The sequence below is a fragment of the Thunnus albacares genome, chromosome 5 (genome assembly GCF_914725855.1).
Source record: "Thunnus albacares chromosome 5, fThuAlb1.1, whole genome shotgun sequence".
Lineage (NCBI taxonomy): Eukaryota > Metazoa > Chordata > Actinopteri > Scombriformes > Scombridae > Thunnus > Thunnus albacares.
In genome coordinates, this window is record NC_058110.1 from 22,474,467 (window position 1) to 22,488,915 (window position 14,449).

The following is a 14,449-nucleotide window of genomic DNA, read 5'->3' on the forward strand; positions in this document are numbered from 1 at the left end:
TTATCACGGCTTGAGGTTGAAGCCAGTGCAGAAGTAGATTAAAGTGCAATGCCACAACAGCCGCTAGATGCTGGCTCCAAAAAATCCCTGGCTCCAGTTGACTCCCATTCAAAAAGCCTAAACTTCTCTCTAGAAATACTACATCAATCATTTTTTATGTTATCAGTCGCTAAATTCAGGCCCTCATATAAGTGTGCTGGTGGTCATTTTGGAAATTTTATGCTCCATTGAAGACTTATACTAACTTTGATTCTGCCGTGTGGGTATTGATTGACAGCTGTGATTGACCTGCTGCTCTCCAAGGTTCCAGACTGAGTCGGACTGTTATTACAATATTTTTGTAAGTTCAGTGTTACTTGATTATGATACCTGCCCTGTTAATGCAATTTTGCTAATGATAGCTCAAGTGTGCACTGCTCGGTGTCCACAGACAACTAGCGTTCACTTTGGTCCAAGATAGTGCGGCGTGTTTCCAGAGTGTGGAAGGCAACATCCTGCACTCCTTATTTGGAAGGTCCTGGCTGCAAATGGAAAAGATGGTGCGGACCATAAGTTGCAACTCTGGGCTTCAAACCAGCTCCAATGCAAACCAATGGGTGATGTCACACCTGGCTACATCCGTATTTATATACAGTATGACTGTTACCTTGTCACCCCTTGTCTCTCTGATGGCTGACTTTTGCTTTCCAAACTAGTTCTGATTGAGAATAAACCGAACCTAAGGCTCCTTGCTTTAATCTAGACAGGCATTGTGATAAGTAGAAAGTATTTTTAACATAATTACTTTCCAAAAGTTCTATTACACGTCAAATATCTGAATAACATCCCTCCATTAAAAATAGGCAGGCCTGTGAGTTGAGTATTACCTTCACATCCTGGTTGATATTTTCAAGTCTGCGATGTAAATGTCAAACGCAGGCTTGTGTGGTTGTCATACCATCTATCACTGTCAGCTGGCTACAGCTGCTTTTACAAAGGTCCAGTTTTGTACAGGGATGAACAGAAAATTCTTCCCTGCTTTGTATCCGACAGTAAAGTATTACATTTTCTGCTGCATTCTTATTTAAGTTCATGTGCTTCTCCACTATACAGTATTTCTGAAATGAAGAGAAACAGCTGTGAGACAGTTTGACTAATGTCCTCTGAAAGTTTGATACACACCTTCACTGACATGTCCCAGAATCACTCACAGGACTGGGTTGGACACTTCAAATCAGTCATTCTGTCACTGTTAAATTCTACTGTATGTATGTTTTTTTTTTGTTTTATAAGTACTTTATGTATACCTCTAAATGTAGAGAGTCATCTTATTCCTACTAAACCCCCGCCCTCTCCCTCCCCTCCTTCTTTATTGTATTCACTCATTCTGAATAGCTATACCAAAATGAATTAATTTTTCCCTCCATCACTGTAATTTTTGTGGAGATAATGGGAATTTGAGGAGAAAAAAAAACATGTTAGGAATGAGTGTGGCTCAGTCGTGAAATCATCAGGATATTCTATTATTCGCATCTGATAGCAAATTCTATTTTCAGCCTGCAACAGAAATTTGTGGAGAGGAAATGACTTTAACAGCTATACTGCAGCATCCCTTTGAGTCATAGGGAATAGGCTCTGTTTCGTCTCCTCACAACGCTTCTCATTTTCCTTTTCCTCTGCTCTCAGACGATCCGCTATTAATCCCTTTAACCTCACAGTCCCTCCTTTTACCTTGTCTGTATTTCCTAACCTTCACGCCCTATGGCTCAAATCATTTCTCCTGCTGGACCAAAGATGACAAAAATTCATTTGGACGTATGACCTGGCAATAGAACACGACAGCTTTGGGTTTACAGTCATTAAAACAATTTTTGGTAACAGCTATTGAGTTACCTTTATCATATTATGTGCCTCGCACTTCACAGATGTCCCACATTTTATCTGATTTTCTCTAAGTCTGGGACCAAATTAAATCTTGTCCCAGCCATAAGTGCTGTTCACAATTGATTTCCAGTGTGATCCTTGAAAATAACACATTTATTCAGCAAGTGGGATGTCGATCAAGATTAATGACAGCGTTTGAAGAATTCAAATTAAACATACATCAATATTCTTCAGTTCTTAATTATGTCTTGGAGGGTGTTTGTAAGTGTTTAGCATAACATAAATCCTATCTGGTCAGTGGAGGCGGATGATGAACGATTTTGACGTCAAAGGGAGTCATTTTAATGTTCTCAGAGGGTCAGTCAGACTCAATCACTCAAATTCTTACAGAAGTCTTGCAGAAGTCCTGTGTTTAGCTGGGGTCTTTAGGGTCTTGAAATGTGGCATATTATGTATACAGTACAATGTGAAATGTACAGTGCAATTACAAAGTGATAGGACATTAAATGTTTCTCATTGTTGGTACTTAAACATGGTATTTGAAATTAAACACTGACAGTTAAGTGCTGACTTTCATTTTAAAAAGTGTCTCCCATTAAGGACAGTTTACCAGGATAGGAGATTCAGTCAATCCAACTGATCCCCTCCTGAAGAACAAGGACCAGGACCAGGGAAGATACAAGTATCTACTTAAGTTTATGGCCATACTCCATTGACTTCAGACAATCATTGATTTGAAAAGGATTAAGATTTGCAAACAAGTTCTGACGATGCTGACTTTATTTCAGATTACTTTCCATCAACTAAAACTGGGGGGCTGTGTATAAAAACATCAATAGTTCCCACACTGATCTTCTGATGTGGGTGTGAACACTTCAAATTAAAGATGAAAGTCAAGACTTAAACGTCAGAGTTGTTTCATTTCAAATCCATAATGCTGGAGTACAGGACCAACATATCTGTGTCCCTATACTAAAACTTTGAGACTGCGCATTAAGTAAAGTAAACATAAATGAATCACCTCAGTCATATGAAAGATAATACCAAAGCCATGAGATATTTCTAAGACATGTCATGATAACCAGGTTTCCATCGAAATGCAGCTCAAATTTTAACAGAATTTCCAGACAATCGCAAAAGAAAATGGAAATTAATCTGCAATTCCATTCAGTGCTCATATGTAAATATGAAGAGTATTAGGCCCTAATTCTCGAGTCCATAACATTAACTATTGCAGAAGAAGAGGGAGCAACAAGATGATGTAATTAAAAGCGTGCCGGTCAAACACTGGAAAACCATGCAGAAGCCATGATGGCAATATGAGATTTATGTCGTATTATGTATTAATTTCAGGAATGTTACAGACTCCACTATAAGCAGAGGAGAGAGACGGAGACAGAGATGTAACCTGGTCACTACGCTACGAGTCCCAACTTCACACCCTGTGCGCTGTTATTGGCTGGGGGCTACACACCCACTGTCCAAATGTTGACACCCAGAAGCGTCTTGAACACAGCAAAATAATAAAATGAGTAATAAAGAATAAAGAAAATGAGAAAATACAGGCAGAGGGCAGAGTCTCTGCAGATAAATACACAGCAACACACTTCGAGTGATGATTGAGATTACTTTTGTATGAGTCTATACATTGTTTTTTTTGTTTTTTTTTAAGGAAAATCCTGCATACCTTTAAGCTTTATGATAGATTGTTGCAACTATGCTCCTTGAAGTGCAGTTGACTTCTTTTACCTTTTGACTTTTCATCAATGTAACAGTTTTTTTCCCAGCACATTTTTACTCGTTTTCATACTGATGACTCAACCAGAAGAGCTTAATGTCCATCCAAGCCGTGCTCCAAATGCCAGTCACCACACACTGTCTATGCAGAAAATGAACAGGACTTTCACTTCTGGGACCTTGGACGCCCAAAATAACACCTCCCACCTCACTACTCGGGGCACACAGAAGGGGCACTTAGCATGGCAGGCTGTACGCACCGTTAAGCAGTGCGTAGTTACAGATTGTACAGTGTGGTAGTGAAGCAGTGACTTTTCCCTCTATGTTAGTAATTTACCTTAATTTTCCCAGGAAAGTTAGCGGGGTCAGACCTCGCTGTACTCAAATGAAGCTCCAGCCTTGATAGAATTAATCATATACTACAATGCGTCACACCTCACAGTGTTGCAGTAATGAACACTGTACATTTATAACCATATATAATCTTTATGTCGTATGTTTTGTAAGTGGTTAAAGGAGAACAAAAACAAGTTAGGTTACTCTCAGTACTGCTTGCCTACTAGATAATATGAGAAATACAGTACCAGTCAAAAGTTTGGACACACCTTTCCATTCACTTGAATGCTAAAGTGTGTCCAAACTTTTGACTGGTACTGTATTAAGAGGTAAAATTTAAGAAGAAAATGCTTGTTGTGATATTCCCTATATTTCTGAATAAATCCCATTATGATTTTCTTCAACTGTCATCTGATCTTCCCCATCCAGAGCAAAGTATGTCAAGTCCTCCCAGACAATTCTCCATTTCATTTTCATCTCCTCAACACAGGAGTGCATAAATTCTCCTGTTATTCTAATCAGAGGCTGTGTGCCGCCATACGATTGGCTGATAGCTGATGACTCATTTCAACAAGCTGGTGTGGGGCTGGCAAGAAGAGGGGTGGGTGGGTAGGTGGGTGGGTGGTGGTGAAAAGGGGGAGCAGGAGGTGGAAGTAAAGCATTCTCCCACAAGCCTGTACGCTTGTGTGCATTGTTGTTGTCAGTGTGGCACTCAGAGCATGCTGTTTCTCACTCTCACACTCGCACACTCACACACAACATAAATACATGCAAAGGGAGTCTTAATCTATACACACTTTCCCACTGTTTTTTTTTTTTTCTGTTCATCTCTCCAGCCATGGTTGCCTGTAGCCAGACTTGAGGAGAGACACAGAGCCAGCAGGAGAGAGAGAGAAAGGAGAGAAAGAGAGAGAGAGAGAGAGAGAGAGAGAGAGAGAGAGAGAGAGAGAGAGAGAGAGAGAGACTTGTGCTGATCACAGAGTCTGCAGCCCCCAGCCTTCCCTCTGTTTGCTGCTACAGTACGTGTGAAAGGCAGAGGGAGAGGCAGCAGAGGCAGAGCTGGTGTTTGTCTCTGAGACTCGAAGGGAAGAGGAGTGAGCTGTGCAGTGCAGAGCAGAGCAGAGCCAGTCAGTCCACTGGTATGTGTCCAGTGTGAGCGACTCAGTCCAGTCTCTGCCGCTGTCTGAGCAGCCTCACACCAGGACTCTGACACCAGCCACACAAACAGGTGAGTCCCAACAGCCTCATGATGAAATACTCTTACCAGTGCACTGCCAGCTCGACTTGCCATTTCAATATCCTTACTATTATGATTTTTTGTGTGTGTAATTTGCTGTTGTCATAATTAATGTTATGGTATTGATTTAAGAAATGCTAATGTGGATTGCTGAAAGTTTTCCTAAGAAAATGGGGTGTATCCATTATTAGTTGTGTGTGTGTGCGTGTATGTGGAAGCGAGGGTGGTTTTTCATGTATGTTTGTATGTGTGTTAGTTTGTGTGAAGGCTTGTTTACCTCTTGACTGACAAGTGAAAAAGACTGCTGGGACTTGGGGGGGGGAGGGAGTGTTGCCTCTGATGGGAGTGAATCTGTATGATTTCTCTTTTTTCCCCATGTGTAAATCCATGTGTCCCTGAAAGAGAAAGTGGGTGGAGTGGGAACCGTTTCAGCAGTGGATGTGCGACTGTTATCTCAGTCTTGTTTAGAAACAGAGAGAGAAAAAAACAAAAAAACACGAAGAAGACCATGCCATCCCAGATGCTGCGCTTTAGGCGGACTACAGTATTTGAAGGAATGTTAACTGTGCATACATTTCAGCCCGCAGTTTTTGGACACAGTAGTTTATCGACAACTGTCAGGGAAATCTGCAGGTGTTTACATTTCAGATTTCGTTGTTTTTCTTGAGCTTATGTGTGAGCCTTTTGTCTCAACTGCGCAAGAGAACTACTGCATCCAGCCCTAATTGTTGTAGCGCTGACAGGATGCGATCACTGTAGTGTAAGATTGTCACAATGTTCTGTGTTCAAAGTCTAAGCCGTTATATAATAAGGTTTCCAAGATACTGGCATGATTTCAAAAGAGAGCTGACATCAAATCAAAGATCTGTATAATGAGCAAGATTATGCGTGGCTCCTATTTTTTTGCTGTGACAATGTATACACAGCACAATGTCTTAATTTGGTATAAAGTTGTATTATCGAATGATAGATTTTGTTGCCCATTTGTCCACTTTTTGACAGCATGTCAAGAAAATCATATGTATTTAGCATTTGCCATGATTGAGCTCATTGTTTTTATCGATGATATGAAGTCGTCTTCTAATCTATCATCCATCATCCTCATGAGAATTCTCCTCCATGTTAGTATGTAACACTTGTCGCTTGTGCTGTTGCATCCTGGGATGTACAGTAGCAGTCATAAGTTTGGACACACCTTGCCGTTCACTTGAATGAGAAAGTGTGTCCAAACTTTTGACTGGTACTGTTATTTGTGTGTAATGGCAGTTTGTGAGTTTTTACCGCAGGGAATCAGCAGGTTGGTCCAGTGCACAACTTGTTGAATCAGCCCGAGTTCTCTTCAACTTTGCCTGTGAAGTAAGCCTTAATCTGCCATGACTTACTTCAAGCCCATATGATTTGCGTACAGAGAGAACAGAGAAATGCGAGGCTTTGAATAGGACCATATGGCTGAATGAGATTTCACAGAGACATTGTCAGTGTCTAGATGGTTTAAACCCCTGAGCCATGACCGTGATCTAGGGCTGCCATTGAGAGTGAAAAATCCCCTCAGTGTTTGTCTCTCTCACTGTGGATGCTGCTGTTGTTTGCATCTGACTGTCAATCTGTCACCGGCTGTGATGTTGAGGAATCAGCCCCGGCTCCCCATTGACCCTGCCACGTCCCTTTATCACCCATCCCTCAATATATCTGTCCCCCCATCCATCCATCCATCCATCCATCCATGTTTCTCCCACTGGGGTTTCAAATGTTTGTCTCTTCACTTTCACCGAGCACCTCCCTCCACCCCCCTCCGCTCTGGTCGCCACAGAAACGGCTGATTCAGGAAGGGTGGGCGGGTGTCTCAGAGCTCTTGCTGCTCTGCCCCATGCGGTGCTTTCACAGTACATTTCTGCCTCTGTGCTGCTTTTATGGCCCTGATATGCTGACAGTTCAGGTGGCTCAGTCAGATGTTATACAATCTTATTAACTACACAAAGGCTATTTGTTCAGTTCCCTCAAAGGACATGTTTGGTATTTAGAGTTGCATTGCCATTCATGTTCAGTTTTTCTTCTAACAATGCAGACAGGGAACCTCTTCATTGCTCACTGACAGATCCCAAATGCTGCTGGGTTTTTTTTTCAAAGGTTTACTTTGCTGAATTAGCGAGGACATTATTAGTGATTCTGACGTAAATAGCTCTCTCTTGACTGCTCTTCCAATTAAGCGTTGGGTTGATCCAGAGAGATTTCTGGCCTATTTTTGCTTAAACATATATGACACGCGGTTCAGAGTCACACTGTGTGTGTTTAGAGACTACACTGAGGTGATTAATAATGTAATATACCATGACCGAGCCATTTAATAATAGATATGCTATGACCTTTCTCTTACATAAGGTCGATAAAGCAGAAAAAGAGTGATGGAATACAGGATTGAAATAAACGGATTGAAAAAGAAAATTTGTCTGAAAATATGGATTAATTACCCCCTTCACACCCGAGTGTTACAGCAGACCTCCCACTCAAAAAATAATGAGCGGCAAATAAACGATTTGCAGCTGTAATTACAGATGAATTTCTCAGAAGTGGCTTTTTGTTTTTGTGTTGTGGTTTTTATCCATTTTGTTGCATTTTTTAGGATAGCTCTTGGTTGCCATGGTGATAGTTTGTACAGTAGCTTAAAACACTGCCTTTTAGAAAGGTTTCTGAACAGGAAATGAAACCTGTGTTGTACCGAAGTCAATTCCAAGCAGGACCCCATGAGCTTGTCCTGATGTGCCTGATTAAATTAAAATGGGAATTTGTATTCACTGAGGAGGTAATGGGGAAAACCAGCTTTGTCTAAATTGTTGTGCTTTTAATCTTTTTCTGCTCTTTGCACAAACACATTACTGAGCAGAGTCACAGTCTTGCTACAGCGTATCTCTGATAAATTAGCTGTAGCAAAAAGTTATTGCAGTTAATATTATTTTAGTATTTCTTGTTGTCTAAAGAGGAATGAAGAGCAGTGTCTAGTGATTCTAACCAACATGTATATTAGCAACTTGCTCAAAACAGTATTTGATCTTGTCTTGTTTGATTAAAATATCTCAGATAATGTGTTTTCTTTTGAGTTTTTGAGCACAACATGGTATAAGTGTATGCAGGCTGCAGTGGTTTTTCTACCCTGCAGTGTTCAGCCATTACAGTCAGTGGTGACGCAGCCCGAGACTCACACAGCACACTGCAGACCCGTCACGAGACACAGCCAGAACAAAGAGCACACACTGTCATCTAAGAGAAAACCTCAACATGGATGATAACTCAGAAGCAGCCTTTTCACAATACATCAAAGGGCTGTAGATTGAGAGTATGACATAGAGTACACAGCCACGTCCTGAGACCTGAGTGCTCACCCTGCTACTTTTTAAGGATACTGTCCCAGATAACTGAGAGACCTCTGTGTCACTGGACGCCTCAGGTGGAACACTTTGATGTCTGTGTATATACACCTGTACCAATTCACTTCTATGTGTAAATGTGAGGTATAAATGAGGAGGAGTTCACAGATGAAGACTATAAAGAAACCCAAATATACCCAGGCACTTCATAACTTGATGGTTCAACAAAACCATAACAAACAGACACTAAACCACAAAAGTAAGTTTACAAAAGAATAAATCAGACACTTGGCTTCAAGTTCAAAATTATGGATGTTTTTTGATAATTCAAAATGGAGAGGATGGAAACATATAAAACATTTTATAATACACATATGTAGACCTAGTAAAAATAGTTATTGATGCTATGATGGCTAATGGGAATCTTTAAATGAATAAAAAGATTTTAAAGAGAGGTTTTTATTGCAGAGATCAAATGCAGATTTCAAATGAATTAATAAACAGATAAGAGTTCAAATGGAGAGGATAGCCATTAAAACCAGGCTACAATAATATGGGAAGAGGATATACGGCAAGTGACACTGCAAAAACTCCCTGTTTAGTGCACAAATCCACCGAATTTTCGCAAGACAGTCCCGCACTCCTGCCCCACTGATCACACAAATGCTCTAGAAGATAAAAAGAGAGGTTTAAAAAACTGGTTTTCCTTCAGAGGGCGTGACACAGCCCTGTAAAATAACTGAAGCTACAGCTTAGATAGAAGCAGTTCTTAATCACAATGGGTAAAATAAAACGGTCAGAGAAGTTAATTTGTAAGAGGGCAAAAGCAGCAGGTATCCTGCAATAATACAGTGTTGGATGAGAGTCAACCTGATTTACCATATTAATAAAGAGTCACAATCATGGATGATAATATGAATAAATCTGCAAACCACAGGACCTTATACCTCAGCTTGAGCTCATCATAAAATGGATAGCAATAAAACCTTTAATGGATAAATCTGCGGATGTTTTATATTTGCTTCTTACTGTAAACAAATTCCATGAAAAGCCAAAACCAACATAGAATTTATCTGACTAACAAATATTACCAGTTTAGCTAAAGCCTGACAGGTAATCCTTTTTCTTTGTGCCATAGACCTCCATTAAATTATTTTACACTTTTGAAATCACATTAATGAGCCACACCATTGCATAAGATGTTTCTTATTTACCATGAACATGGGAAGTGTAGTCAATCCCACATTCACTGTCAGTAACAAAAATACAGAAGATTACCAGTCTTATCCTTTAGAATACATGATTAAAAACCACCAGGATCTGTAAGAAGCCTGTATTCCAGCATAATCTGGAATAATGATGTTAAAATACTTAAAAATTACTTTAAAAGCTTTTGCCTAAATGTCTATGGCAAGAAAACACACACACCTATTAGTTAAAGAAAGTACTAATTAAAAGAACAACTAGAATACAAATGAAAAAAATAGATGTTTTTGATTCTTCTGATGTGATGATGGAGCAACAAATTTAGACTTGGTTGTACTTAAAAAAAATATTTAAAAATATTAGCAGTGTGGAACTTGCTGTTAATGTGGGGAGATTGTTCTCCCTATATTACATACGTTGGTGAGCAGATTAATGATTATTGAGTGTTTCTTCTATTAGTAACTTCACTCTTAGTACACTCAGCAGCCATCAAGATTGATTTTTTTAATAAGTTGACCCTGTCCTTTAACTTGACTATCTTGGTGAAGGATTGGCCAACGATGATGCTGTAGAATATCTTAAAAATGTTGCCACAAGGAATTAATGCAGGTAACTTCTTTGGTAATATTTGCTGTGGAAAAGTGAGAAGCAACTTTAGGTTTGTTGCCCAAATGCTAAAAGGAACAAGGGGAGAGGTAATCAGGTGAATCATGCTCAATATAATGTTAGAGGTGCAGATGGCTTGATTTGATTTCCACGTGGAGTGAAAGGTGAATATTTAGCCTCCAACCAGTCGTTACCACAATCAAACTCGTTTTGAGGAGGATCCTGGATGATTCCCTGCAGCGGGCTGCTGTCTGATGACTAATGTTCTCCCAAGTGCCATGTTAAAGCCCCTTAATTGGTTAGAATAAACCAATCATTAACCCACTCATTAAGGCTTATTGCAGTGCTGAGACCGATGTGATTCGATCATAGCAAACTTCCGTAATTGTTCCCAAAGCCTCGTCGTGGTCCTGTCTTAGACATTATTCGGGGCTCATCAACACTGACTCATTTTGGTTCTTTAAAGATTCCCCGACACTTAGTGTCAGGGTGTTTCTTCACTAACCTCGCTGTTCCGGCCAAAAATTCCCATCTGGACCTACTCTTCCTGCCATCTGCTCCTCTGCTCTCTTATTGGCCAGTCCCGTTGACAGTTGTGAGGCCTCTAGTTTGAAATGGCCCCCACACACTTTTGTTAGATGAATAGAAGAAAGGAGGTGAGCTGGATGAATAGAGGAGGCACAGAGATTCATAAAGCTTGAGGTCTAAACGCGATTCACCACAGTGCGTTTCTTTAGTGCCGTGGCACTCTGCGTCTCAGCGGTTTCCACCCAATCTCTGTGTATCCCAGAAAGTGCTGACTGGCTTACGATAGGGATCACTAAGAGAACAATATGGAGTTTATTCTTAGTCAAAGAAAGGCTGTTTCCCTTAAATTAAAAGTCACATCCAGAGAGGAGCTGAGAGGAGTGAAAGCGAGGAAACAGGGTCAAATGGAGGCTGCAGTCATAGTGCAGGTGTATGAATTACTGCCAGGGGAGAGTGACAGCATGATGTAAATGCTGCTGCTGGTGGCGTTGGTGTTGATTGTGGTGCTAGTTTGGCCTCACTGACTGATGAATATGAGGAAAGTAAACTCTAGGGGAATCATCTGTGGTGCTGATCTGCCCCGAGGTTTAGAACTCGCTCTATCCTCATACTAATGGCGTCATTACTGGGCTTCTGAAATAGCATTTTCCTACTTACCAAGACGTGTAGGCACACACTCAAACACACACACACAAAATGCATGCAAGACAGCACACATACCTAATCAGACAATGTAAGACACCTATGAAAACATGCATTTGTAGCTGTATTGCATCCTCCTTAAAGATTCCACCCCCTCCATCTTACATCGATATTTACAATCAGAGTAAAATGTACGAAATAAATGCTTTTCTGTGATGCTCATTGAAGTACTAAAGAAAATACCATGAGTCCTTCCTGTCTTTTATTGACATCTCTTCCTCTATCCTTATCTACATAAAAGGGATGACATGAAAGGATGGAGGAACTGACACAACACAGAGCTGCCAAATAGGACATCCTTGCTCAGTCGAGCGTCATTTTGAAGTGACGTCATTTCATAACACTTTTCACAGCCACATTACCTCAGTGTCTTGATATAGTAAAGGTGCTTGTAGAAGCTTGATCTGTATTATTTTGTTGTTTTAGAGCTTGGTTTTCATCAGATAATATAATGTACTCAGTATATTTGTGGCCTCATTTTAAGCTTTTTTTTCCTTCAAAATAACATGGCAGAAGTGAAAATAACATGTATAATATTATATAGTTCCTCATAGTTCAACCTATCCACAGCAAATCACTACCATACGGACTATGTTAATAAAGTCTGTCAATCACTAAATTTTTAAATGCATCCAAGCACATGATAAATCACCGTCTTTTGTTGGCTTTATCATCCCTTTACAGTCCAATGAGATCAGCTGCAGTATCCAACTGCTAAACAGATTTGTTGCCCATTGGCCAGCTGATGCTTTTCAACTGATTAATCAAGGATGCAGTCTGACGGTGTATACAGAGGCTTATCACATCTTCATTCACCTAGTAGTATCCATTTCATGGGTGCTCATGCCAAAAATATAATGCTCCTTCCAAACAAAAGCCCACATTACAGACATTATGGCAGGTTGTTAATGTCATATTCGCCACGTGAAGGTTGAAAATTTACTTGTCATGTGTGCCACTGACATTTATGGATAAAAAGACAGAATTCATGCTTTTATAGTCTAAGTATTATATACAAATTCATTTAAATTCATGAAAACTGTTCCCTTGTTGTCTGTTGAATAATATCTTTTGGTATATTCCTCTTAAAATTGCATATTATTTAACACTTAGTACACCTAGTTTCTATGACGATGCAGAAAATAAAGAAACTTTTTTAAGTAAATAAAAATAACTCCAAAGTTTGCTAATGTGTATCTCTAGCTTTAAGCCCTTCTGGAGGGCTTCTTGCTCTTTGTCGGCTTTTTTGTTGGGTCATTTTACCAATTGGAATATTCTTAAAAATGGCAGACCTCAATCGATTTCCAGGTCACAGAGAAAGGAAAAGGATGCATAAATATAACCCAGACGTCCTGGATCCAAACCCAGCAGGGGCCTATGCTATGTGTGTCATCTCCCCAAGTTTCTCTCATATCTCCTATCGTTCTCCAGTTTTATGATTTTACAAAAAAAACAACTTTGACCTGCATTATAGTATAAACCCTATTCTTTTTCAAGTCAAAATTCAGTATTTTCTCCAATTGATTTTTTTCACAGTTCCATCTGTCTCCTCAAATAAGACTCATGACTTCATCTGCAGCCATCTTCAACTCAGTTCAACAACAACAAGTATATACATACTTTCTTATATTTGAATGGATATTCCATCTCGGCAAAAATTGTTTACGATTGGGATGGTATGGCCACTAAAATAATTCAATAAAGTATTCGTATTATCTGGTGGAGGGATTATCAGAGTAGTTTAGGATTGTTTTCATTCAGACAAATTACAAAAGAAAAATACCAAAGATTGGTCCCGCAACAGAGGGAAGGGAAATATTGTACCTGATTTTTGATCATAGTTGCCAATTTCAAGTATCTTTTCGGTGCTAGCATTATAACATTGGCCTTATGTCACAATTTATCATTGTTTAGCGTACCTTCAAACTGAATGCACAGTCATCATCACTCTAAGTTATTTACAAGACTTAGTGTATGGCGTGACTGTGTATGAAACACTAGAGGGCTTTTCATTTGAAACGACAGATACAGGAAGTGGCAACACATGAAGAGCAAGCCCCCAGGAAGTGTGCCGGGCGTTGATTGAAGCAAATTTGACACAGGGCCTTTCTCAGTATCAACTATGCCAAGTTCGGATTTGGCAAGTTCGACTCAGGAGTACAAACTTCCAAGGACGGAAGGATATGATTTTTATCATAGCATATTTGCTGACAGCAGCAGCTCAGCTTCAACACGACTACCTGACTGTACTGTGACAAAATAATCTCAACTCAAAGCTCCACTAACTTTTTTCTCACAAAAAATAACCTCATTGACAGAGAGATGCAGTCAATTATGTTATTCATCCTGTAATGTTGCTATAATAAAAATCCAAACTGTCATGTAGCTTAATAAGATAAAATGAAATTTAATATAGACTGATCTGTTCATTTTAATACATTTATATTTACTGAAATGTGGTGATATCTGTACATATAGAGCTCCAGAGGCAGCGCTGTTGTTCTGTCCAGTAAAAACATGAGGCTTCACTTTTTATTCAGACAAACTAATGCAGCAGCTACAATTGTTAGATTTAATCTGTGAGACCAACATTTATCTTCCAAAAGGAATTATATCATATATCAAAATGCTACAGAGACATTAGAGCCAGCGGCAAATCACCAAAGAGCTGCATGGATCAGTTCATCAGATCATGTTCTCCCCGGGATGATGATGGACGTTGAACGGCCAACCATCTCAGGAGTCCGGCCGCTAGCGGCCGCGATGACGCTGGTCACGCCCGGCCAGCAGCTCCTCACATCTCTGAAAATGTTGGGGTAAATGTCCAAATAGGCATTATTTGGATAAACTGACTTTTTTGGGAATCTAAATG

The 14,449-nt window shown here is 39.8% G+C and overlaps 1 protein-coding gene across 2 annotated transcripts in view; it reads left to right on the forward strand.

The window, feature by feature from the left end:
* Positions 1 to 4,973: 4,973 nt before the first annotated feature.
* The window catches only part of LOC122981674 (prickle-like protein 2), a 37,168-nt gene continuing 27,692 nt past the window's right edge, over positions 4,974 to 14,449 (forward strand). For both annotated transcript variants that reach the window (XM_044350333.1, XM_044350334.1), the window contains exon 1: positions 4,974 to 5,164. The gene's annotated coding sequence lies outside the window, so the exon portion shown is untranslated. The remainder of the gene's footprint in view (positions 5,165 to 14,449) is intronic.